At 37.8% G+C, this 27179-nt stretch overlaps 1 protein-coding gene across 14 annotated transcripts in view; it reads right to left on the reverse strand.

The window, feature by feature from the left end:
- Chrm3 (cholinergic receptor muscarinic 3) overlaps nucleotides 1-27179 on the reverse strand; it is a 429909-nt gene that overhangs the window by 189866 nt on the left and 212864 nt on the right. For 7 of the 14 annotated variants that reach the window (XM_074056779.1, XM_074056781.1, XM_074056786.1 and 4 more), the window contains one exon: nucleotides 11455-11559. The exons of 3 other annotated variants lie outside the window; for them this stretch is intronic. The gene's annotated coding sequence lies outside the window, so the exon portion shown is untranslated. Of the gene's footprint in view, nucleotides 1-11454; nucleotides 11560-12151; nucleotides 17835-17866; nucleotides 17999-19156; nucleotides 19250-27179 lie in introns of those variants that run through there. 4 more of the 14 variants (XM_074056782.1, XM_074056789.1, XM_074056788.1 and 1 more) reach the window with 3 other exon arrangements.

The raw sequence follows: 27179 nt of genomic DNA on the forward strand, positions 1-27179 counted from the left end.
TTTTTAGGGCTAATAAATCCATGCCTGATTGATTTTCTGTAATTTCCAGATTATAGTCAACCAGCATCATTGGGAGTTTTCTACATTCAATTATAACTTTTGTGCCAAATCATGGGTCTATGATTCAGTTCTTAGATTGATGTCAATTACTCATTTCAGTCTTTTACTTGAAATATTTGTTTGTTAAAGAAAGACATTGACTGAGCACCTGTTATTAACCATATGAGGGCATGTGTGAACAACGTATTTTAAACAGTGATGATATTTTGAGGGGAGACATGGCTAGGGTGAAGCCCATGACCTCGAGTGACCTTCCAGACAGCTCTCTCCCGAACTGATTCCTTCCTAAGTCCTTGAAGGCAGCCTCAGCTGATTTATTCTTCAATTGACAACTATTCAATTATTTTTGCTATATGCAATTTTCTCTAGCTAGGTTTTAAATTTCTGAGGGCTGATTTTTTTTTTTTGTTCTTAACTTATCGAGTGATCTGAAACCTGGGTACCATACAAACAACATAAAGCTCACTGCATCCCAATACCTAGTATCTCCTGTACGAATTACTGCTATGTGAAAAGGGACTGGAAACCATTTTCCTGAAATATGGCTTTCTGCCATTCATATACTGTTCAGAGCTGAACTCATCTGTTATTCACATTAGAAAAATAAGTCCTATCAGATAGGAATTCAAGGGAAATCATATAAATTTGTCCCTTGACTTGATATCACCAAAGCATGAAGTGAGTCCAAATTAAAGGGTATTCATGCATTTCTCTTGAATGGCACAACCCAAGTCTTTTGTTTCCTCTTTGATGAGAAACTGTGGGAACCTTCCACCCCCCCACCCCCCATTTCCACAGTCCTCCTACCCCTGATCTCAATGGATAATTATGATAAAAGGCTTCTTCAATTTCTAAGGTTTCTTCTCCTTAAACTAACCCAAGACTAATGAGATTATGACAGCCAGGGGGCAGACACCCCCTGTGTATTATTCTGCTTGAACTGCTGTAACAAAAAGCCACAGAGTGGTTTAAACAACAGACATTTATTTCTCACAGTTCTGGAGGCTGGCAAGCCCAAATTCAAGGTTCTGTCTAATCTGGTTCCTAGTGAGGACTTTCATCCTGGCTTATAGAAAACTACCTTCTCATATGGCCTTTCCATGTGGGGAGAGAAGAAAGAGAGCTCTCTTTTCCTCTTTGTATAAATCCACCAATCCTATCAGACCAGGACACTACCATTATGACCTCATACGACTTCATTAGCTCATAAAATCCTTATACCCAACTATAGTCACACTGCAGGGATAGGGTTCTTCAACACAGGAATTTTTTGGGTATCCCACTGAAAAGACAAAGAATTGCTATAACTTTGTGAACACAAAAATAACCTGAGGAAAGTCTATTTTGAACTGTGTAGATAATTTTGTGCAGAACAACAGGCAATAATCACAATACCTTTCTTACAAAGCTGTGTGAAGGAAGTATGGGGGGATGCATGAAGACAGAACGAAAACATAAACCCTAGACATGGTCTAATTTCTTACTCCTCAAGGTACTCAAAGTGTGTATTTCTGAAGCACATGATTATAATTCATAGAAACTGTTGGAAAAGAGTAAACAGTCAATTTAAGATCAAAATGTACAAAGCCAAATCCAGGAGACGAAAATATATCTTCTCCTTAGTCCAACACTTTGAACAATTAAATGTCATTGTCTCTCTAGTTCTCAGACCTGTTGTCTCTCAAGCTTCCCCTTTAAGAAACTCTTTCCTTCCTCTGGTATAAAACCCTCAAGCCCGTGGCTGCTGTCTGTCTTGTCCCTTGCAGAAAGAGCAAAAAGGACTTCTCTCAGGAGCTTAAAATCCCTTTGGTAGATGTCTCTGTTTTTCTAGCTTCTCCTGCATCTCGTTCTATTACTCATCTTTGTGATTATCTTACAAAATCTCCAGCTTCTCACGTTCCTTTGAGTTATGGAGCCACTGTGCTCATAAGTGCCTCACTAGCATCCAGTGCTGTGGCAGGTTACCTTGCTGTCCCTCTGTACTATCTTTGAAAACAGAAGATGGAAGTTCAAAACAGTGAGGCAGAGCTGTTCCTTCCTTAATCTCAGCTGCTGTTTTTTGTTGGAGAACTCACTTTTCAGCATTGTAATGAACCCCACATCTTTAAGTTTTTTTTGTATATAAATCTTCTATCACTAGACTTTAAGCTTCTAAGTGTTGGTTCTTGGGCTTTATTTCTCATAAACTCCATACGTACTCCTACAGAGGAGTGGGGTCTTCGAATGGTCCAAAATTCTCAGGAAGCTGAGCAGCGTTATCACCAACAACACTGACTGCTTCAAAAGACAGAGGTCCACAGGTATCTCCGCTCTGAACTGATTCCAGCAGAAATTATTTGTTTGGAAGACATTATTATTTTGTTCAAGATGCCTAAAAGTTAGACTACCTTTTAGATTAGAGAGGAAGAATCTGGAGAAGTTTCCAGAAAGGGATTTTGAGGGAGCTGACACAAGACACTGGTGACATTTGAAATCCCTAATTCATTCTGAGCTTGTTAGGTTAGGTTCCCTGGGGTTTTTCTTGCCTCAGGATCCTTGTCAAAACACTAAAATAAGTGTTCTTTGATTCCAGGACTTCACAATTGATCTTTCCAGACACTTGGTCATTAGGAGAAATCCTCAAATAGTGTGTCTTAAGGGGCTGTAAGGCCCAAGGCTAAAGTGGACATCCCACATCAAATTAAATACGGGGAAAGTAATTTCATCCACTGTTTATACACATCCAAATTAGGAGGCAGCAGTGTGACTGAAGAGAAAAGGTTAATATCACATAAAACATTTAGAGTTCATTTAAAATTATGATTTGCTATTTCCTCTGTAGGAACAATATTTAAGATGTAAAATGGATGGATTACTATATGATGAGATCCCCAGTGGACATGACGGTCATAGTTTATTGTCACTCTAATCTATCTTCAGATAATTGCTTAGCAGTTACTCTCTCAAGCTGACTTTTTGTTTAAATGGAACTGAATGCATGGACTTTATTATCTATGTCTCTTATTTAAATGATGAAAAGCTATGGCCTCTGACCTTTAAAATATTTTCTTTTTCTTTTTTTTAAGAAGCAGAGAATGACTGAACAACATGTTGAGTGAGATAAAATCATTCAAGCAAACCTCTTGAAATAAAATCATTGGAAGTTCTTCATGATACTTATCAATACCTTTTCCTTACAAGTCGGAGGGGCTCCTACAAGTTTAAAAGGAAAGTCAGCTGCTTCTGGGAAATCACAGGTCTGCCCTTCAAGCCCCACACTGCCCACCTCCCTTTCCATGACCTTGGAGAACTCGTACCTGAATGAGACTATGTCCCTGCTTTTCCAGTCTCAGAGTGAACCCCTCTAGCAGCACCAAGCTTCTGCCATGGTTCCCGAATGACGCAAGCCCTGTAGCATTCTTGGTCCAATGTAGAGGCCACTGATTGACCAAAGGCTTCTGCTTTCTGATGGCCTCTTCCCCAGGCTCAAACATCACTATCACCTCAATCTCAGAGGCTTTGTGGTTTCTCCTTAACCCTCTGGACTCCTGTCATCTTGGCCCACTATACCACTTAGGTATGTTATTGTAAGTTGATGAGTTAGAAATAAATATATATTTAAAAACTTTAGCCACTACTCATCAACACATATATTTTGAAATTTTAGGAATACCAACAAAAACAACTCTGTAATTTTAAAAAATGGTACTCTTTATCAAAGCACACAGAGAATCATTTATTGTGAATTTCCATAAAAAGTCTATTTGCTTTGAGGAATGTGGTCCTATTTTTAAGTGATTTTTTTCGTGAGATAAGAAACTATGTCAGCATGGAATATGCTAACTCATGTCAATGCAGCTCTCTTGTGGGGATGATTTTGCCTAACTGGGATCAATTTAGGAATCTCAAATATTACATCTCATCAAACTTGCTTTCGCATTAAGTTGCAGAAACAAATTGGAATGTGAGTCAATGGGATTTTGAGTGGTGTGGCAGAAAGAAGATGTCTGACTGTCACAAAAGTGAGAACTCTACCTTGCAACTCCCTGTGTCTAAGAGCTGGGTGACACTTTGAGTGAGTTCTAGGACCTTATGAGCTCAGCAGCGTGGGGACCCCTGAGGGTTCTCGTCTCTTCCCACCCTGCTTGGCCTTCCTGGGCAAGCTCACTGTTCTCAGTGCTTGAACTGATATATAATACCATGGAGTATTCCCAAATATTCCCAAAATTTCCTCAACTGGACAACCTCAGAGATCCTTACTTGGCCACTGTAAGTGTACTTTCTATCTCTCTTCACTGGAATACAAGCTCCATAAAAGCACTGACTTCTGTCCTACTTGCTGTCATAACTTTGGTACCTAAAAGGATGTGTGACCCAGCATAGGTGGAAGACAATAAATATCATTGCAGTGTTGCGCTCTCTCAGAAAGAGGAAGCATGTTCTTTGGAGACATAGTGTAAAGTTGATGAAGTACAGGAAATTCCTCCTACAAACAGGCTTGCTATATTTGGGGCACAATTTTGTGTGTTCTGATGTGCAGTATTATAAAAGAATCTAACTCATAAGCCCTGCTATTTTATAATTCTTTTCACTCTTATAAAAACATTCCCATTAGAGAAATTTACATTTTTATTCCTGGTTTCATTTTTTTCACCCTTTTATGCAAACATTTACATAACCTAAACTCTAAATCTTTCTGTACACAAAGGAAGTGCTCAAAGCTAAGGCAACAATGCTCCATTAATATTTTATTACCCGGCATTCTTCTTGCATCTAAATTTGCGGCATTTCAATACTGTACAGAATCCTTGGATGGAGGGAAACCATAAAAAATATCACCCTGTATTTTTCAAGAAAATAATTGGTAACATTCAAACAAAGCACATTGTTATTCTGTTTTTATTTAAAACTCTCCTGGAAAGAGTTGGAGAGTTTTATACTAATTTTAACAAGAACTACAGAAATATATGTATAAATGAAAGTAGTATCAATTATCTTCAACTTCTAGTCCTTTAGTCTTTGTTGTTGTGGGTTTTTTTTTTTTTTCAGTTTTTACTTTTTTGAGATAGGATCTTGCTATGTAGCCCAGGCTGGCCTTGAACTCACGATCTTCCTGCCTTTGCTCTTAAGTGCTGAAGTTATGAGCATAGGCCACCATATCCAGCTTAGTCTTTTAATATTTGAGTAACAATCATTAATTGTGAGTTAATTAGTGATGAATTTGTATTTGTGATATTAATTGTGAGTTAATCACTAATGAATTTATCATATTACCATAAAAAGATATATTATTTCATTCTAATATCATTAAGATTGCAATGCAAGTTTAACTGTACTAAGATCATAAGTTGATTTAAGGATTTTAGAATAGCTATATTAAGAATCGTTATGCTCTTTGAGTGTTTCTTTTTGCCTGCTAACAAATTCCTTAAAAGCACTGTCATAATACTTTGTTACCTGAATTTAGTTATATGCTATGTATAAATTAAAAAAAAATACTACAAGTCTCTGCAACTTTGAAAGTTTTTATAGCATTTCAATGAGAGTCCTAACAAAAGCATTAAAACGTTTAAAATATTGAGAAAACAAAGCCCAGTGATTTATAAACAAGAAAATAAAAGAAGAAAATTAAGGAAAACTAACTGTAGTTCTAAAGTAACTGTATAATTTTTGACAGAATGTGGAAAATATAGTCAGACTTTAGAATGAAAATCAGTTCAAAGGCATACATTATCTCCAAAACATCAGTAGCAAAGTAGTATTTAAAAAATTTAGAGATGTTTTTATTAAAACTTAACTCTGTCACTCAAGCTCATCCTTTACTTACTCAGTTACTAAGTGACTATCTCGTGTGTAGACTGGGCACTGTCTTAAGCTCTGGGAACATATAAACAACTGATGGAGGAGCTTCACCCTTTTGGTGTGACAGCAAAGCAGCCTGAGCAAATGCCCTCTCGTCAGCACGCTAGTGTCAGTCGAGGTCTCCTATGACTTCAGTTCCCAGGAGGAATCCCCAAAATTGCTAAGTTTCCAAATTGTCTTTGAATACTTTATTCCTTATTTCTGGAGTGCTTACTGTCTTTCAGAACAAGGACAAGGCAAAGATTCGTCAGGCCCACCAGGAGTTCACAGGCTGGTGGCAATAGTGGTCTGGAGGGAAGTCCTCATTCTGGTAGGTCAAAGTGGTCTGACCTGGAGATGCACCTCCCATTCTTTGTGGGTGCTGTTTTACCTTTATTTATTTGACATACAACTCATCTCTTAAGTCTTCTGTGAGTTCCACATTAAAACCACCTTTCTTTGACTCTCACCATGTGCAGATATGGCACAAGTAATCTCTCATCTCACCGTGCCTTTTCAATAGTCCATAAGGTGGGCCCCGTTATCCTCACTGGCTGAACTGGCAAACAGAGTTAAGATGAATCAAGAATTGTGGATATGCCACACTATGTCTTCATCTAGGATGGGAACCAGGGCTTCTGGATAAAAAGCTACATCATAACCCTTACTTACTTACTGTATGAAAGTGATTTTAACCCATAAATACATGGACATTCAATATTATTAGTCTTAGAGGAAGATGGACATAGGTACAAATCAATAGGCACAATGTGCTGAGTGGGTGTGAATAATCTTAGCATTATATACAGTATATAAAATATTAAATATCACATTCATGACAGTTTGAATAAAGTTAGAAAAGAGTCATTATATCTTGTTTGAAAACCAGTTTGGTAAAATGTTTCGGGGAAAAGAAAACCAAAAGAATACTTTTAGGTTAGTGAGATAAGTATATGCAGAGTGAATACCTGACTGGACAACACTGAAGCTACGCAGCTGTTTACAAGTACACCTGCTTCTGTGGCACACCAGTGTTTATTATGATGCCATTATGCTTTAGCTCTTGATGATTGTTAAAGAGAACTCCATAGGGAGTCTTAGATTAGAACATTTTAACATTGCTCAAACAACAACAAAAGGTCTTAATGATCAAAATATTGGTGAAGAAGAGAGAAGTAGACAGCCATGTCTTAATAAAATTAAGATGAGCTGCTAACAAAATATTAGCATTAGCCCTTTGACTTTGTCCAAATCCTTTAAAATTGATGTCTATCTCTTTGCTTTAGCAGAGCATACCAGAAATGTCTCTTTTTATTGCTCTCATTATTTCATGTACCTAGTTCATTGGTTAAGTCAGTACTAGTTGTGGTATAATTTCATTTTCTTGTGTTTAAATAAAAACGCATCTAAATTATTCAGTCACTTATTGACAAATACTTACTTAAATCTATTCATGAATGATGCTAGGAGAATACACTGTTTCTGGTCTAAAATAATTACTTGCAAGAGTCAATACAAGGTGCCAAAGAAATTATAGGGAAAAAGTTTGGTATAATAGCAAATATCTACTAACAAATACATATATTTTGAGTCATTTGATATATTAATATAAAGTAATAAAAATCTTCACAATCAGCTCAATATTAACAAGTATCCATCTGTGTCTGCACTATAGTAAATAGAAGATACATTTATGTTTTACATTAGATGGTTTTAATGGATCCTAACCAATTATATTTTAGTTTTAGGGAACCTCTCTGATTAAAGGGAACTAAAGGCAAATGAAAAATGTAGCAGAAAATGCAAGGTGAAGTATGTTCAATCCTAGGTTCATTTCAGATACCATTAATTTCCCTCCCATTAACTGTTCCATGTGGTAATAATATAATGGATTTTACAAAGATTTCAATCTTTCTTCATCCTGAACCCAGACACTCAGGCATACAAGGAATTTAGAAGAAATGGTGTTACATTATTTGAAAAGCTTTGCCTGCACTAATGCATAATTCTAAAATGTAAGGGGCACTGCTGTCTGAATCCTTTCAAAGAAATTTCTGTAACAGCATGGAAAGAATATGTACCCTCTTTACACCTCTATCCACCACGGAGAGGAACTGCATGCAAGGCCAGCCAGTCCATCTTGACCCCAAAAGGAAACACAGAGGTGCCTCATGAATAAGCACTGCTCTGTAATGTGTCTCTAGGGATGTTCAGTGTGTATGTTTGTATGTCTCTGTATTTGTGTCCCCCAAATAAATATTTATTTAAGAGAAAGCTTAAAAGATCAACTGTTTTTCTTAAACACAGAATAGCTCTGTACAGTACTATTTTTTGGGTAAGTGAAATCCTCAAACACATTTTAGCTTCACTCTTGAAAATAAAATTCAGGGTAAAGAAGGCAGCTATGCTTCAGGTGTCAATTCAATACCTGGGTGACTCAGTTTTTAAAACCTTTATTGGTCTCAGTTATCTGAATATCATGTGAATAATTTTGCTACTTTTTAAATACAGGGATTTGAACTTTTTTACAGTGTAAACCATGACATGTTGATGGTTTTAAATTGAAGACAAAAGTTGTCAAAAGAATGAAATCAAAGTTGATTGTGTTATACACCAAGGGTTCTGAGGAGGACTCAAGTTCCCACTCAGCCTTAATGTGGTTTGCATTTATCAATATCTTTTAAAATCCTGATTAAAACAGTATCTGTCTACCCCCAGGAGTGGCTTTTCTGAAGAAATTCCTTATGACACCCCCACCATTTTCCCTACCAATAGGAAATACAATGTCTCCCATAGAGGGGTGGTCAGGAAGCTAATGGAGAGCTATCAGTGCTGAAGCAATGCTTTCTGCAGTCACAAGAAGGAAAATATGTTTCTTCCTCAGTTTGAATAAATATTTGGAGTTGCATTATTCACTAGTAAAAAATAAGGCCATCTACATGTCTGAGCAGCAGGAGAATATCTAGCTACATGCTTTCCAGACACATACAATGACTTTTGTTATTCTGCCGGAAAATTCACCAATATCAAAGGATTTTGCTGGGTGAATCACACATGTGCAAAATAGGGTTATTTGGTACACTTTGGTTGCTGTGGTGCAAAATGAATCTTGTAATACTGCCACTGCCAGAATTATAATACCCCTTTGCTCCTAATACGAGAGTGAGAATGGGACAGAGGTTGGGTGGCAATTTGTAGACCAGGTCACCAAGACTTTGATCTGTTGTTCCTGCTCAGGGAATGAGGCCAAGCAGAAGGTGCTGTCAGATTAGGCAACAGGCTAGAGGTGAAATGGAATAAAACTGGCTTGGTACCTACAGTAACTCCTTTTATGCACCTTTGTCCATCTTTTCCTAAAACTTAATGTTTTAATGACTCTGTCCTTCAATAAAGCCTGAACTTAGATTTTTCTATTCAACCCATGTATAAGTGGTCATCACCCATTATTATCATTATCATTAGTAGTATCATTACTGAAGAGGTTTTATCAGAAATTGATTTATGTTTTCCTGTAAAAATAATTACTCTTGCTGCTGGGTGGCGAAAGGATTGCATAGGACAAGAAAAGAAGTGAGAAGATGAATTAGGGACCCTCAAACAAGACTGGGGAAAGAAGAAGTGATGAAGATGGTATGGCCTGGGGTGATGACGGGGACACAAAAAGAAGTGAATAGTAGAGAAGTGGCTGACATCAGATCATTAGAGGAACTTATAGAAAATGCTGCAGCTTGAGCACCAGTATCAGAGATGTTGATTTAATTTTCCAAGAGAATCCTGAGCCCTGGTGCCTTTGCACAGTGAAGGATGAGATTCCTGCTCAGAGCAGACCATGGAGATGTGTCAGATGTGGAAAGATGAAGATGAGGGGAGCACCTCATGAGACAATTAAATTCTGATTTTAGCAGCTATTTTGATTGCAACAACAATGATAAAGAAAGACAGGATGGGGAGATTTTCAGGTGAACTGTCCTGATATTTTGTTTCAGCAATATTTTTTTAATATCATGCATATCAACTGCATGTAGGAAAAAAGCTACAGCATAAAGAAACTAAGATTAATCTGACAAGCAGGTAACCAGTTGCAACTTCTGTCTTAAATCACAAAGTAAGACTGTATATTTTGGACAGAATAGAGGAGTGGATTGCTTTAGAGAGCCTGTGAAAAGCATCCCTTCATTACTTGATATCTCACTAAAAATAAAGGTGACCCAGTATGTTTGGGGCACTGAAATTTGGGGTTGATTTACTTCCTCCCTTTTTCCTCCCTCTCCCTCCCTCTTCATTCTTCTGTCTGGTCTGCTTTCTCTCTCTCTTCATTCCTTACTGTCGGAATTAAAAAACAATACCCTCTCAAAGGAGGTACAAAGCCTTCACTGGGGTCATCCTTAAATAGAAGAGTGGGATCTTAATTTTCAAGCCTGTGTTACTTTCTAAACATGAGTTTTTGCTGACTTGAATTTTGCAAAGACAGTCAAAATAGAGGGTTTTTAAAAAAAAAACATTTTAAATAGATGAGGGACTTTTCTAAATATGTATAAGAATTTCCACAAACCTGCTGTTTTTCTTTTCCTTTTTTTTTTTTTTTTTGGTGGTGCTGGGGTTTGAACTCAGGGCTTCATGTTTACTAGGCAGGCACTGAACACTTGAGCCACTCTGCCAGCCCTAAGCCTGCGATGTTTCTAACAATACTTCTAAAAGTTGAATACAGCAAGCAGTGAATCTTGTGATAAGGGACTCACCATACCACCCATACAAAGGCATGTATTATATAATATTATATTATTATGTAATAGCTACCTTGAAATCTATCTGTCTATCTTTCTACTTACCTATCTACCTACCTACCTATTTCACATACACACGGTGCTTATTCAAGTGGTCTGAATTACATCGACTCAGGAGCTACAAGGCATATATACATATATATTTATATTGATATATTTTGAGAATTAATTTTGTAATATTATTTCTAAGAACATACATTGAACAATGTTGTCAAATATTGTTTTTATGCCATATTTATGTCATTATACACCAAGGGAAAAATTATCACAAAATCTTGGAGATCAAGGAATCATTTATTAGTTTATGTATGTAGTCATCTAACTATAATGCTGTATAATGTTGTAGTTTTCTCTAAGCTTGAACTAGTATTTTTTTTGTGGTAATGGTAAGGAAAAGCTGATGTCTTTCTGCTAGGATTTTGGACTATATATACTGAGCTTACAAACTTAGCAGGATATTAGTATTATTTCATATATTTGATTTTATTAGTGTTGTAGATAAATAATATTTTCAGAACTGTGTGAGCATAAGAATTTCTCCTTTCTCTTGGAATTGATTTTTTTTTAAGTTTGAGTTTACCACATAACAAAACAATGATGGAACCTTCAGGAGTCATAATGTCAAAATATAAACACTTCTAAGTAGAAAAGAAAAAGGTCATCACTGACACATGAGTTCTTTTTAGAACACATTCCATTTTTGGTAGTCAATAGGAATGGATACACATCCATGGTTGAAAGCCCACATAGTCACATAGGTGGGTAAGTGTTTACTGAAGGTTTCACCTACCTACTTTAGGTAGGAGCATCAAACCAACTCAGTGTGTCAAGGACTGTGCTGTTTGCTGAATTTTATCCTTGTAGAGAGAAACCAGTTGCCTTATCACCATGAAAGCTGAAAATCAAACAAATAAGGAAAGAGAAAATAAGCCTAAAAGAAGACAAAAGAGCAAGTACTACACCTTATCACTAAATAGGGAGATAGAATTTTAGTTCAATGTTGGGCTTCATAAGCAGAGATTTATCCCACCATTTTCCAAATATATGTCAAGAAATCCTGTCATTCTAAAATACTTATTATGTACAAACAAATGAGTGGCCCATCACGGTTAATGGGGAAATGATGAATTTGTATAACCTGCTTCTTGACCCAGATGTAAATCTTGCAATTATTGGGAGTATTTTAAAAGCTTCCCCTTCTAGCATGTGTACATAATACACATATATTTATGCCACATATATTAAAATCTATGATATGAATGTACATCCTTTCTAAAACTCATGTTGAAATTTGGTTGCCATTGTTATGGGGTTAAGAGGTGGGGCCTTGAATAGGTGATTAAGTAATGACACTCTGAGGGCCCTTTATAATGGTGTTACAAAAGAGTGAGTTTGTCTCCATTCTCTCCCTTGCCCTCTCTTCTTCAGCTTTCACTCACGTGAGGCCATGGTGTTCTGCCATCCATGAATCAGCAGAAGACCCTTACCAGATGCTATTAACTCGATCTTGTACTTCCCAGCCTCCAGAAGGTTGATTCAATAAATTTCTGTCCATTGTCAATTACTCAGTCTGTGGTATTTTTGTTATCCCAGCACAACACAGACTAAGACAAAGTTAAGCACGAGTTTCCCTCCTAAGTGTATAACAAACAATTTAAGTATCACCTTATCAATCCAATTTATTATTTCATGGTAATATGTGCCTGATATTCACTTACCATTTCAATAAATAGTTACTGAGCAAATAACACAAAGAAGATATTGTGTTAAAAATAAATAGGGTTTGGTTTTGCCCTCAAAAAACTCAAGTCTAGTCAAGTAGAAGACACTGAGTTGGACAGAGGTCATGTCAGGACAGCATGTGGAATGCTTGTAATTTTATCTCCAAGGTGCAGAGAGAGAAGTTGATGTTTCAGAGGGTCTTTAAGCTGAGTCCTGAATGTTGATGGGAGAGTGACACGGAAATGAAGGTGGGGAGGGAGGAGAAAGCTATTCAGTGGTATGCCCAAATGTAGACTGCTGTGAGGGAGATGAATTCTGAAAGCTTCTTAAATGCAGTTTAGAACAATGGAGAGGAATCTAGCATAACAAACAATATGGCAGAACATCCTTTTACAGATTTAAATGACTTAAATCAGTCTTAGAATACAAACCAAAGCATGTACCTGAAATTTTTAATATAGAATTTGCAAACAATTTCTAAAATGCTGTACCCACAATATTTGATTCTGGAGCCACATTCTTTTTGTGAGGCCAGACAATATAACTTCACCTCCACCACATGTCAGGGAAAGCAGAGATTAGGGGACTTGCCCAAGACCATGGAGTGATTCATGTATACTAGGTCTGCATGACTTCAGAGGCTGGAGTTGGGAATCAGTTTTTCTCCTGCCACAAGGAGAACTGTGATACCAGTCATTGTCCCATTTCACTACAGCAAGCGCCTTGCCTTGCTGGGTGTGCTGCAGACTGGGCTCTGAGCACAACTGAGCATCCCTACCACAACACTTCCTGTTTCCGTTTTCATAAATGCATGCATGGGGTAGAAACACAAGAAGGTGACTAAGTCCACATTTTGGACCCTGTGAATTTCAGTAGCACCCAATGCCAGACCTTTCTGGTGCCAATATACCACCCAGTAACAAGTTTTGGGACTGTTTGTGTCTATCCATCTATGATTCACAAATCTCCCAGTAGACTTCATTGTTACATATGAGCCTTTTGCTGGTCTTGTGGGGTTTTTTTTTTTTTTTGCCTGTGAAATCCTTTTAATAGCTTTCTGATGTTGTGAGGGTACAAGAGGCTTTGATGAAGGCTAAGAGTTAGACTATCTTGTGTATCAGATGGCAAAGGAGACCAACACTCATTTGTAAAATTAAACAGTAAGAAGACTTGTCCATGACACAAAAAGAGTAGCTTATGTAGAAAAAAATAAAATCTAAAGAAGCCCATATGACTGTCTAGAGGAAGAGAAGTATTGCTGCTGAAGCTGGAAAGGTTGCAGAGGATTTCTCTCTTCCCTTCTCCTCATCTCCCCCACTTTTTTTCTTTCAAACTTCTGATGTGGAACGCATAGGATATTTTTTTCTAAGTTCAATTTCTCAACATGAAGATGTGAGAATTCTTTTGGTGGCCCCCAAATTGCCTTGTCCCATGAAAGAGGATTGGAATTCATGATGTCAACGCTTTTCCCTTTGAGAAAATGTGGGCTCTGTTTAGGTTTTGTGATGCCTTATAACACCGTATGCAGTATTTTGACTTTAAAGAAGAGCGATTGCTTTAAAAGGCAGTTCCTGCTACATATTCCCTCAAGGTAGAAAACAATCACCAGGAAACAATGAGCTACAGTGCTTGGAAAACGGACACTGGTGTGAGACAGACAAAGTCTAAATGGCCACACATCCAGACATGCAAGTTCTAGCAATTATCTTGTCCAACAATTGCTTCATAGACTGTATAGTTACCACAGGAAGCAAGCTTGTTGTTCTTGGGTAGAATTTAACAGAAGGAAGATTAAGTTAAGGAATTACCTGAAACCCAGACAAAGAAACAGAAATATCAAAATATCTGGGGAGACCACATTTTCTGGGGGAAGAATTGGATAAGATATTTTTTTATTTGTTTATTCATATGTGCATACATTGTTTGTGCCAATTCTCTCCCTTACCCCGTGCTCCCTCTCTCTCCCTCGCAACTCCCTTGCTTCCAGGCAGAATCTGCTCTGCCCTTTGGATAAGATATTTTAAAGAGAAATTGGACTAAGTGCAGTAACTGTGATCTATTTTGAGTGCACTTCCCATTGGTTATTTGGACACTTGAGGAAACTGTGGAGTTCAACAGATCTGACCTCACGGTTTTGCAATCTAATTCACTACTTGATTTCCAGAGGTCATGTCTCTGAAGAAGCTGACCAATTAGTCCTTCTGGAAGCAAATTCTGGAAAAAGAAAGAGGGGTCTAGAAAAATTTAGTATAAAAAAAACTTGAATAGATAATTCATGCAGGAAGAAGTATGGAGTTAGGAGGTGAAGTTAGAGAGCAGAGACAGAGGGCAAAAGAAGTAACAATTTCCTGTTTGACTATTACCACACTAGATATTGATTAACTCATAAACCAGTTCAATGATATTGGGAAGTAAGTACCATTGTTGTCAATACACAAATGAGGAAACCATTGTTTTAAAAGGCTAATCCACTTAATATAAACAGGAAGTAGACTGAGTGGGATTTGGAAAACAACATTGCAATAATAGGAAGATTAATTGACAGAATTGCTCTTGCAAAGTGACTTGAAATGGATTAACCCATGATCAAAAATTTGTTCCACTTTGCATACAAATTCCACCCACCTTTTTACATTTACTCCATCCCATCTGGGATGAGGGTAGCTAAAGACATTGGGTAAGCTGCAGAATTCCCCATTCCTTCATTCTCTATTTTGAGGTATTAGGCCCTGTTCCCAGTAGAGTGTCCTCTGTCTCTGAGAAGTCATTCTTTCTCTGAGCAAGAAAAAGGTACATTTGACAGAACAGAAGCTAATTTTGGATGCCTGCTTCTGTCTCATGTAGGAATCACAGTGAGCCAGCAAGGTTTCTCATCTGTCTTATACAGTGTCCTATGCATGTCACTCTAGTCTTGTTGCATTCATGGTTTTAGGCTGTAAGTTCCTAGTGTGTCCTGTTTTCCAGGCCAGAGATGATGGTGGGGAAAATTCACTGTCCATCTCCTGGATTAGTAGTCTTGAAAAGTTAAGGTACTCCCTGAGATTATACCCTTAACAAATCATTAGAAACTCACAATGCCTCTTCCCTTGCAGTGCGCTTATACATGCAGTTATAGAAAAGAAACAGAAAATTAAATGGAACTTAGGTATTGTTCAATTTCTTTTGAACGAGTCAGCCTTGCTTTTAGTTTTCCTCTCTTACATATTATGTGTATATGTGTATATATGTGTGTGTGTGTGAGTGCCTGTGCATGCGTGTACAATGGAGAGAGGTGTGGCTAAATGAACTCAGGAACAGAAGAAATAGTTTGTGACGCCACACATAATTTTGAGCATCTTCTCTGACATATGGTGTAGGACTGCTTATTCATCTGTGTGCTCCTAGACTTGCACTGAGACTTATTACTGAAGTTCACCACTTGCTAGCACACACCTGCATTTTCTTCACCTAGGAAGGTTGGGTAGACCTCTCTGCTAAAGTCCGTTTCTTCTTGCCCCTTGCTGATAAACAGGTCTTTAATGAGGTCTAGTTGTGATGTATATTCAATGCTGGAGGACAGTGAATTATTAGAAAGGGAAGAATCACCTTTGCCTCTAGGGTGGCAGCCCATACTCACTTCCAAGATCTTCAGCTGTCCCATCTCCTGTCTATGCCCACTGGGACCTAAGATCCAAAGTTTCCCTCAAACCAATGAAGCTGAACTTGCAAGTTCACTACAATGTTGGCAGAAGGCTGCATTTGAAGACAGCTTCCTGTTTTGGTACATGCCTTATGTTACTAGTACTCCTCTCCATTCCTTAGAATAAAACTCTAAGTAAGGATGTTGGGAGGCACATTTCAGATGTTTCTCCTGTCTTTCACCATCATTCTTAGTACCAAAGAATGATCCTAAATGTAGCAAGTTGAAGAGTTTTCTTCCATATGATAAAACTTGAATTTTCTAGACTTAGTCCTCAATGAACTAAAAAAAAAAAAAAACCGTTCTTTCTCAAAAACTTACTTGATTTCTACTTATGGTCATGACACAGTAACAGGATCAAATGCAACCTGTGTCCTTCCCTAAAAATTCACTAGAAAACTGCAGAATATATATGAAAGAACTACATCCACCAATTGGAAAACAGGGAGTGCAGGGTTGTGATGAGAAACCTACATTTTTTTTTATTATTTTAAGGAAATTTCTGCACAGTGGGTAAAGAAAGGGAAACAGGAGCAGAGTTCACTTGGCCCACTGAGTTGAAGAAATGGTGATCAGAGTCCAGTGATCTCATGAAGAAGGTGTTTAACAAACTAGTTATAAGGAAAATGCAAATTAAAACTCCAATAAGATACCATCACATTCCCACAAGAAACTGAAACGGCCACACCAGTGATGGCAGGGATATGAAGCAATTCTTAACTCTCATACACTGCTAGAGGAATGAAAAATGGTACAGACATTTTAGAAAACACAGTAGAAGCTGCTTATATAACCACATGCATATTTGTGGGACAAGTATGGGTCAAGATCTGAATAATTTGAGGAAAATTAAATCTTCAAGTCTGGTTCTTTATATCAAGCACCAATGAACTTCAGAGCTCGTGTAATGTCATTCAGCAAAGTACTGAAAAATAAGGTAAATCCTGGTCTGCAGAGGGAGTTCCCCTTTTGGAAAGAATGAAACAATAACATGTACAGGAACACCACTTTCTTAACCAAGTGAATCAGTCTACACCACAAGTTGTCTCCAGCAAACAGGACAAAGAAACAAATTCAACACAATGAAGACAAAGAGAGATTATAAAAAGTTTGAAAGAGAAAGGAAATTGGGCAATTATTTTCACTTTATCTTTCCCTTTTAAGGCATCAGAACTCTTGCTTCGCTTTGAGGAAAATTGGCTCTGAGCTCACTGTCACGTGGGTGGAGTTTGTGTTTACCTTTTCCTGATTGGGTGCCAAGTATTATCCATAGGCTCCATGTTGATGGACCACATAGATATTCCTCAATGAGACTGACATGAAGTATGTAGCCAATCAGAGCAGAAATTGACTAAGAATGTAGAAAGTCATGTTCAGCTATGTAGCCATGGATGTCCTTTGGAGAAATTAATGCCTTTTCCAGTTTCTTAGTGTTGTATAAAGTGGAATACGGCATTCACCCCGATCCCATTAGCTCTTGAACCACCCATTCTTTCTCTGAATAAGACCCCAAACTGATTTTCTGATGAACAAGACTGGACCAAAAACATGTTCTAATTACAAAAAAGAACATAAGCTTCTGCTGTAACACTCTGATGGGGTAAACTAGAATTATTTTCTCCAGAAACCAAGACAATATTGGATAGGCTGGGAATTCTTTTTAATGTGTATCTAGAAGGATAAAGCATCAGAATGTTTTAGAGTCCAAACAATACAAAATCCTTTCATGGCAGAACTGTAATTTTCCTTTAGATACAATTCCTTTGAATTTTAGCTATTATCTTCTTGTAATATGTCTCACCTTTATAATAAAAGCTTCAAGTAATACAGGGAAGAGTCTGGCTGTAGAGGAGGTCAGAAAAATTCTTAGAATGGAGACATATTACACCTGCTTCTTTTCCAAGGTGTTGTATGTTTAATCATGCCAAAGAATCTAAAGTAGAAAGCATCAAGATATCACGTATTAGTGTCTTTGTGGGTTATTTAAGTGTTAAGCATCCTTGTCATTGGGAAGTGCATAGTATCTTTTGGTCTAAATGATATAAAGTACCATATATGTGTGTGTGTGTGTGTGTGTGTGTGTGTGTGTGTGTGTGTGTGCGTGATATACTTGTCATGCAGATATTATCTATCTATCTACATATCTATCCTTCTAACTTCTATCTCTCTATCTACTTACCTACCTACCTACCTACTTACCTGTCTATCTACCTAATCTGTATAATGTAGCAGCACATAGTGATCTTGGTAGTGATATAGGGCTGTGGAAAGGCACATTTCATAAAGGATACGCTGAAAGGGAAAGAAAGGCTTTGTGGAAGGTAAGCCTGAACTTGACATATGAGTACAATTCATAAAACAACAGAGGAGGGAAGTGCTTCAGGGAAGGAGGACAGTAAAAACAAGGGCTAAACATCAATAATGAAGATGATATACTGAGAAACAAGGGAGAACAAAATATGGATGTGTTATAAGAAATGAGCTTGGAGCCAGGGTGGGGAAAGCTTGGAATGCCAGTTTAAGGGAATTTGTACCTTATCTCAAGGCAATATTGTCATTGAAATGCTTTGAGTAGAAGACTGAAGAGGCACTTAGATAAAAGATATCTGGAAATAGTGCTAAGAATAAGTAAAAAGGGCAATGGACTCAAGTGGTGGGGGCCAAGGCAAATTTTAGAAGTGTATTTGACCATATGTGATGAGTAAAGACTATTTCTAAGTAGAAGTAACTCCTAGTGAAATTAGGCAGCATAGAGTCTCTATGAATCCCTGAATTTCAAAGTAATGTAACAAACACACTTATTGCATATTACTGTTAAGTTGCAAATGACACAAAAGTGTTTGTAGTAGAGTTGCAAAAGTGAGAAAGCAATGTGAGAAGGATGGCATGTCATTTGCTACAGATGTGGGAAGAAAGTAAATGACAAGACAGAGAAAGTTGATTGTGTTGGCTCCTGCAGGGCAAGGTATAGTTACCACAGGAGGACTTTGGGTCAAGGGGACTCAGCCACAGAGAAATACAGAAAAACATCTGGAAGCCTATAGCATACAACATATCAGGCGGCTTGACTGACTGGCACTTGTACACTTACGGGAAGTAGCACATGCAATCGGACTTCTGTCCTTTGCACTTGAGTTTCTTCCAGAAGCTCTCAAGTTTTATGGCTTACACTCCCAGGGACGACCTGTCACAAAGTTGAATGACAATCAGTCCTTGATGCAGAGTGTTGTGAAAGGATGATCATGGGCTGTTGTGATGATGAAATCAGGAAAGAAGATAAGGTCTCATTGTTACTCTGGAGACACATGCAAAGCTCTCGTTACAGAGATGGATGTGGATGCTGAAGCAGTGGCGGGATGTTGAAGTAGGATGGGATACAAGGAACAGGTGCCAAAGAATATCATGAAGAAGACATTTAGTTAGACTTCTCAAATGGCTGGATATAGAGAAAAAGAAGATTGCTCACATATTTTATAAAGTCAGGAACCAGGAAAATGCTAATTCCTTGGAGATTAAAAGAAAAAGGAAATGTGTTTATGCATTGGGTGTATGTGTGTGAATTTTGGGAAAGATAGTAAGTAGATCTGTTTTAGATGTGCTGAGTTGGTGTGAGGGTGGCTCATTCAGCTAATGATAAAAGCAATTAGTGACACACAGAAGATAAACCTTAGCGAGATCATTTAAATATTCAAATATGAAAACTGCTCATTGGTATAATACGATGATGAGAGAAGAGAGTTTTAGAATAGGGAGAAATGGGAGTGACTGATGGGAGAAGCAGGGAAGTCAGTCTCAAGGAATAATTATTTCAGGAGGAAGGAGGCGCAACAGAAAAATCCAGCCTCCAATTCAAGAAATGACAAGACAAAGTAGAAGAATTTAGGATTCTGAGGCCATATTGATGGTAATGCAAAAAAAAAAAATAAGTAGCAATTCACTCAAATTCTAAGAAGACTTCCAGTAGAAAAACCAGGAAAAGTAGCTTAGTTAAAAAGAAGTATCCATTGATAATCACTAAATTAAATGTTGCTGGATAATTAAGAAGCAAAAGGATAGTAAACTGAAGATGAGAGAGGCAGGGAGTGAGATGCAGACCATGCTGAGAAGTGGAGCAGGAAGGAGAAGCTAGAAAAGATTTGTGAATCATAGGACACAATGCCTAGGACATGGTAGGCATCTCCTTCTTTTTCAGTGAGAAATGGAACAGGCAGAAGACAGAACTTGGCACCTCCCATTCCCAGGCCAGGCCAGCCTGGCACTAGGACAGCACTGCCTGCTAATTAAGACCTTCTTTTCCTCAGCACACAGGTGTAGATGAGAGATCAAAAGTGCAATAGAGAAATCAAACAATAAAAACAAACTGATCAATTTCAGTGACAAAATCACCTGCCTTTATAAATGAAAGTTATTAACTTGAGCCAACCAAAAACTAGACTTATATTTATTGAGTTCCTATCCTGAGAAAGGCTGTGGGACAAATAAGTCCCACCAAAACAAATAGTCCCACCAAACATATAAGGTCTCTATACTCATGGGTTCCTTCAAGAACTTCCTGCAGGCCAGCCCTGATATTGTTGCGAGGCTGTAATTCAGTTGTGCTACACTAAAAAGAACAACCAAAATCTAGCCAGCATTTTATCAAACTTTGAATAGAGCACTATTGCACCCAATCAGGAGCACTGAAAACTGTCTTGACAAAAGCCATTTTGTCATGTAAATCTTCTGGGATAATTTTGTTATTTCCAATAGTTAAATGCTTTCATAAAACATCCTACAGCTATCATGTGCAATCATTTTAGAACACAGACACATTACGCCAGTCACATTTCATATCTACTAAAGTCTGTGGCTGAAAGATTTCCTTTTTGTGTGAGGTAAGTTTAAAGTCATTGCTGGAATTCTGGACAGTTTCAATAAGCTGGAAAATAAGTATCTTGTATTTGCAGCAATCTCTAAAATGGTAGCTGTCAACGTTTTGCTTTCTCTGCAGCAAGATAAATATTTAAATATTTTGTGCATATACATATATTCACTCATGTATATTTACACTGTGACCTAGTACACTCATGTACACAAGAAAGTGCCCACATACATTGTGTGTGTCTAAATCTGAAACAGATGTTTCTTGAACAATAGTCTCATGACACCTGATTGCTTTGATCTATTCTATTCTCTCAAGTCAATCAATTTTAATAATAGACTTTATTTTTAGGGTAGTTTTAGGTTTGCAGAAAAATTGAATAGAAGCCCAGAGACCTCCTATCTACTCTCTTTCCTTCCCAGCCTCTATGTCACATTTAATAAGTTTCTCTTACTACTAACATGTCACATGAATGTGGTGCACTTGCTGTAATTAATGAAGCAATGTTAATAGATAATTATTAATGGAAGTCCATAGTTTACATTAGGGTTCACCCTCCATGTTTTATACTCCACGGATTTTAACAAATGTATAATATGTATCCATCACTTTAGTATCATAAAGAGTAATTTCACTGTTGTAAAGTACCCAGCATTGTATCTATTCATCTCTCCCTCTCCCATTAAACCTGGCAACCACCAATCTTACTATCTTTCTCATTGAGTACTTATGAAAAGTAAATTAAATCATGCATTCACTTTGCTAAGTAGAGTATCTGACATATAGTAAGTCCTCAACAAATATTAATCTGTTATTATTATTACAGTCAACCACTCTATCTATCCATCATGCTTGTCTGGAATGTAGTTAAGACCTCAAGAAATGTTTTCTTTTTATAAAGGCTGAATGAATGCAAATTTCAGAGGCTTGTTTGATCTATGGAAGCTTCTCAGAAAAGCAAAGCCAAGAACCTGGAAATGTATTGGATTTGGTAAGTGTAATGAGTGGCAGGGGTGTAAGAAGCTGAGATAGCATGGTATTAATCCAAAAAGCAGAAACATGAAAGTAGCATTTGGAGGACACAATCTGTATGATTAAAGCAGAGAGTTAGGAGCCAAGAATGAGACACTATCTGGGCTGCCTTTACAGATCACTGGTGACCTTTGGAAATGACAGGTATCTGAACTTACTTGTTCAGTGAGTATGCAAGCAAGACCTCAGTTACATAAGCAGAGAATAAAGTTCTAGTCTCTCCTATGCATGTTGGAATTGTGTGAGTTTTGTCCCATTCTTGGGAGAATTGCAGAGAAAGATACACTCAAATAATTTTCTGTGTTCTGTTGTTCAGAAGAGGAGTTCTGAATGGGAAAATTTACCTATTGTCTAATGCACTAGGCACTTGCCACAGGCTACTGCTTTAAATTTAAATTCAGCACAGGGAATTAAAGTTTCATTTCTTTAAGTCTTACTGGCCCCATTTCAAGGGCACCATTTCATGAGGTGCCCAGTGTTACTGCTATGAACAGTGCAGATGCAGAACAGTGTTTCCATAGTCCTTGAAAACTCTCCTGGGAGGAGGAGGGTCAGAGGCTAGACATGCACCTGTGGAAATGGTGAGGGGATGGTGGCTGGAGGTGAGGCAGAGAGGGAGGAAGGAGGAGCTTATGGTGAAACATGATGGACCTGCAGACCCTGTGGAGAGGTCAGGGCTCCACATAGGCAGGAGACACCACAGTCACAGCCAGGTACTACACAATGTTGCTTAGGTCAACCATGGGCCACATTTGTGACATGGCTCCCCTAAGTCTGCAGTGGAGCTGAAAAATTCCTATTATCTAGTGATGTAGCTGTCCTCATGCGGCAGCCCAACTCCTCTCCAAACATTGGTGAAAGAACGATGAGCATATTCTAATTACATAAGGGACCAGTAACCATGGACACTGGAGAAAGATGGTGTTAATGTGATTTGGCTTTATTTTAAAGGCAACCTACCCCTGTGAACAGTTTCTTTGATTCAATGACTTGCCTGTCCATATTTTAAACCACAGAATCAAAATCACACCAAACTGGTTTCATCATGGAACTTACTGCCTAAAGTATATTTATGATAGAGGTGGGAAATGTCAGAATAGAGGAAGGGAGTTAAGAAAGACAGTGGCTTCTCAAATACTATTCTCGTTCTTCTGGGCTAGGCCACCAGGGTCTGTCACTGTTGAACCTAAGTTGTTAGCCAGTTTCTTCATATCACGTTCTATAGGAGAAACAACTTGGCAGGGTGATTGGTTTTACTTTGACCTCTCCCAATTTACCAAACTGAGTGCAATAGGACCGAGAGTATGACTTCCATGTCCCTCCCTCAATTCATTCATCTAAAACTGGATAATTTAGCACAGCTAGTGATGTGGAAGGAGGATCAGGACATTTCAGAATTCCAGTTCCTTTTTGCATATATCCCAAATAATTCTATGCAATCTAATGTCATTACATGGATCTTACTGTATTTGAAATGTTGGGGCAGATGTACCCATTGGCCTTTCTTGTGAAGCATCTCTTTTATTCTAAGACTAGATCCTAGCAAAGTCAGTATGATATTACATTGTATTTATTTTTCTTATAAATGTTGACAGCAAAGATTAGTTAGTTGGTTTTTTAAGTGACCATCATTTTCAAAACCAAACATACAGAATTCTATATCAGTTTCCTAAGCTATTTTGAAACCCAAAACTTAAGTACCACTAATATAAAAGAAAATAATTCTTTGATGTGTACAACCCCGTCAACATATTTTAAGAAACATATTTTTTGGGGGAAAGGGTAGTGCATGCCTATACTCACAGGTAGTTACAAGGAATTGGGAGGTGAAGGCAGGAGGATCTAGGAATGAGGCTGGCTCAGGGCAAGTGAGGGACAGCCTATCTGAAAGATAACTAAAGTGAAAAAAGGCGATGGCTATGGCTCAAATGATAGAATTGAAGACCCTGAATTCAAACCCCAGAATTGCCAAAAAAGAGAAAATTGTCTTTTAGAAAGTCTATATAGAAGTAATCAAAATGAAGTATGATTGATCTGGTGAAAAATGTTTTTTAAATAGGTTTTTAACTCACATAAGTAAGTGGTATTTTTCCCTATGGACAATGTAGAAAAAAATGATACAATTTTAAAAGTCACCTGTAATCTTAACACCAAAATTTTCATGTTAGTTCTTTTTCTTTGAATCTTTTTTGGCAGTCCAAAAAAGATTTCTTTGAATCTTTTTTAGAGTCCTTTCTGAGAAAGCACTCTATTACTTGAACCACACCCCCAGTTATTTTGCTTTAGTTATTTTTCAGATAGGGTCTTCAGCTTTTCCCCAGGAGTGGCCTTGGGCCATGATCCTCTTACTATGCCTTCAGCTAGCTGGATTAGAGGTGGGCATCATCACATCTGGATTTGTCTTTGGGATAGGGTCTTGCTAACTTTTCTTGAGGGCATGCTTGGACTGGCCAGAATTGTGGTTCTCCTAACTCTGCCTCCCACATATCTAGAATTATAGGTGTGAGCCACTGACCTCTTTGAATTTTCTTGGTATTTATTTTTCCCAAAAGAGTAATTGACCCTAAGTCAATTGCTTACTTCGTGTTATTTGTAAAGCCTTTGGGAAGAGTTGTCCATGTATAGGAGGTATTTCAAGATTATGTGAGAATTATGGTGATCTGCCTGGTTTCCTTTAGAGAGACACCAAGGTCTGAGAGAAGGTGAAATGAAAGCAGCTAATCATTGACTTAAAGAATTATATCAGGAGACAGCATCTGTCCACAGCCATATGAATGACACGTCCAAAATATGTTCAATTTTTGACTCCGTGAAAATATCTTGGAAACACAGAGCTCAAAAAGCTTTGTTAGAAAGGCAGGAATAGAGGAAAGTAAGATTATCTCCATTCAACAGATGGAAAAAAGCCATTTTAGCCAATAGTCTAGGAGGTCAAAGGAGTGACTCAAATTTATGGTGCAGTTTTGAGTGGTATTGTTAGATTTTTGCATTTTTTTTCCCTAAGAAACAAGAAACAATTTAACTTGACTTTGCTTGGCCTTTTGGCCTGCAAAAATACTAAGGCAGGCTGACATTTTGGCTGCAGATTTTGCAGCTGTGTAATCACTGGGGTCTGGGAGACCTTCTATACTTGGTTCAGCTTTGAATTCCTTTTGAGACCAAGACAATAGAACTTATAATTAGCAAACTACCATAAGTTTCAGAGTATGACACATGAATAGAACTCTTCCTTTTTTTCTTTCCCTTTACAGGGACATAAAAATAGAACCAGTAAGTAGTATATTTGCACTTTTCTCACACCAACTTTAATAAAAAATTATATCTAAAGATGGAATTTGGCAAGAGCAGTTCCAACTATAAGGTGAATGATTCTTGTTTTCCCATAGCAGTGAGACATCTTGGTGGCATGAAAGAGTCAATGTGTGCCTATCAGAAAGGCATTTACTCTAACCTGTCCTTTCCTGTTCATTCCTAGTACAGGAGTCTCCTCCTGTGTTATCCCACAGTGGGGATATGTTCCAAGACTCCTGATGGATGCTTAAAACCAAAGATAGTTATCAAACCCTACATTCACTGTGGGTTTTTAAAAATGTTCTGCAGTATAGTACCAGAATTAATCTGTCCATTCATGTTTTATGCTCTGGTGTCTCCTTTGCATCACTACTTTTGCTCTTTAGGTCATTATTAAGTATAGTAAGGGTGACTTGAACACAAGCACTACCATACCCCACAAGTCAGTCTGATAACCAAGACAGCTACTACGTACTGATGGGGAGATAGTATATATAGCCTGGATACTCTGGAAAAGGGATGACTAATATCCACAGTGGGACTGAGCAGAACGGGATGAGAATTTATCATGCTCCTAAGGATAATGTGGCAATTTCAAACTTATGACTTGTTTATTTTTGGGATTTTCCATTTAATATATTCCTTGACAACAAGTAAATGAAACCATTGAGTGAAACCTAGATAAGGGGAGACCATTGTTTCACAAATTCAGCTCAGGGCCCAATTACTTTTCCTGAGTCACTGAAATAGCTCCTCTGATTTAATCCACTTACTCCTGTTTTAGTCAACTCACCCATGGATGCTACATAAAAGTTCTGAAATCACAGTTCAGTTCCCAATTCAACATTAGTATGTGACCCATCCTAGGGCAATCTAACATTAACCTTCCTTTTCTATTCCTCTTCCAATCTTGTGCCATCTGGAGTTCCAAAGGAACCTCCAAAGACCTTCTTTACCCTTCCTTCACATGCTGTAAACTTTTCTGGCTCTGCTTTTTCTCATTCTATCTTTTCCAGCAGGACTGCAATTCCCTCTTCAGATTCCATCTCCCCACAATACCAACCATGGAAATCCTTTCTCAAAACTCAAACAGTGCAATCAATCATCTCTTCCTCTTTTTCTCCTTTGAATCTTTATTCAGTGCCTATTTGTTTAATTTGGTCTTGCTCTTGAAGCATATGTGTCCCATTTTCTGCTGTTAGATAAAGTAAAAACAAAATGGTGAAGCAGCTCTTAGATGTCTGGACCAGTTTTCACAAAGACTCTCTGGGTTCCATCTGCAGAGGCCTCTGTCTTTGATGAGGCAACCAATTTCTCCTCCATCCAGTCCATAGCTACAGCCTGTCTCTTCCTATTGACATAGATTCCCTTCTGGACCTAAAGTCACTTAGGCTGCTCTGAAATTTAACACCATGTGGGCCCTGACTTTCAGACTTTGTGTCTGTCTCTGCACAACTCAGATTTAGCAAGAATCCTGCTAAGTCAGTTTATCAGTAATCCCTTAATATCTGATTACTCTCTGTACCTGATCAAATTCCTCTAATTCCTCTTCCCTGCACCCCTCTGGTTTGCCTACAACAAAAATCCTATAAGGCCTGTTCAGCTGGAACACCACCCATAACCTCTGAAATTTTCTCTGAATAATATTTTATCCATTGACCTCACCTTGCTCTTTGTGTATAAATCTCCATATGTCCACATTGTATTTAGAACTGGGCCGAATTCCACATCAATGTCTCCTTATCTTTATTGTAATAGTTTCTGAATGAATTTTTTTACCACTTTATTGTTATGCTCTGTTATTTAAATTAAATTAAGTTAATTAATTAGCTAATTAATTAATTGGCAGTACTGGGGTTTGAACTCAGGGCCTCAAGTTTGCTAGGCTAGTACTGTACCACTTGAGCCATGCTTCCAAATCTTTTGCTTT

This window comes from Castor canadensis, chromosome 15 (assembly GCF_047511655.1).
Source record: "Castor canadensis chromosome 15, mCasCan1.hap1v2, whole genome shotgun sequence".
NCBI classification, from domain to species: domain Eukaryota; kingdom Metazoa; phylum Chordata; class Mammalia; order Rodentia; family Castoridae; genus Castor; species Castor canadensis.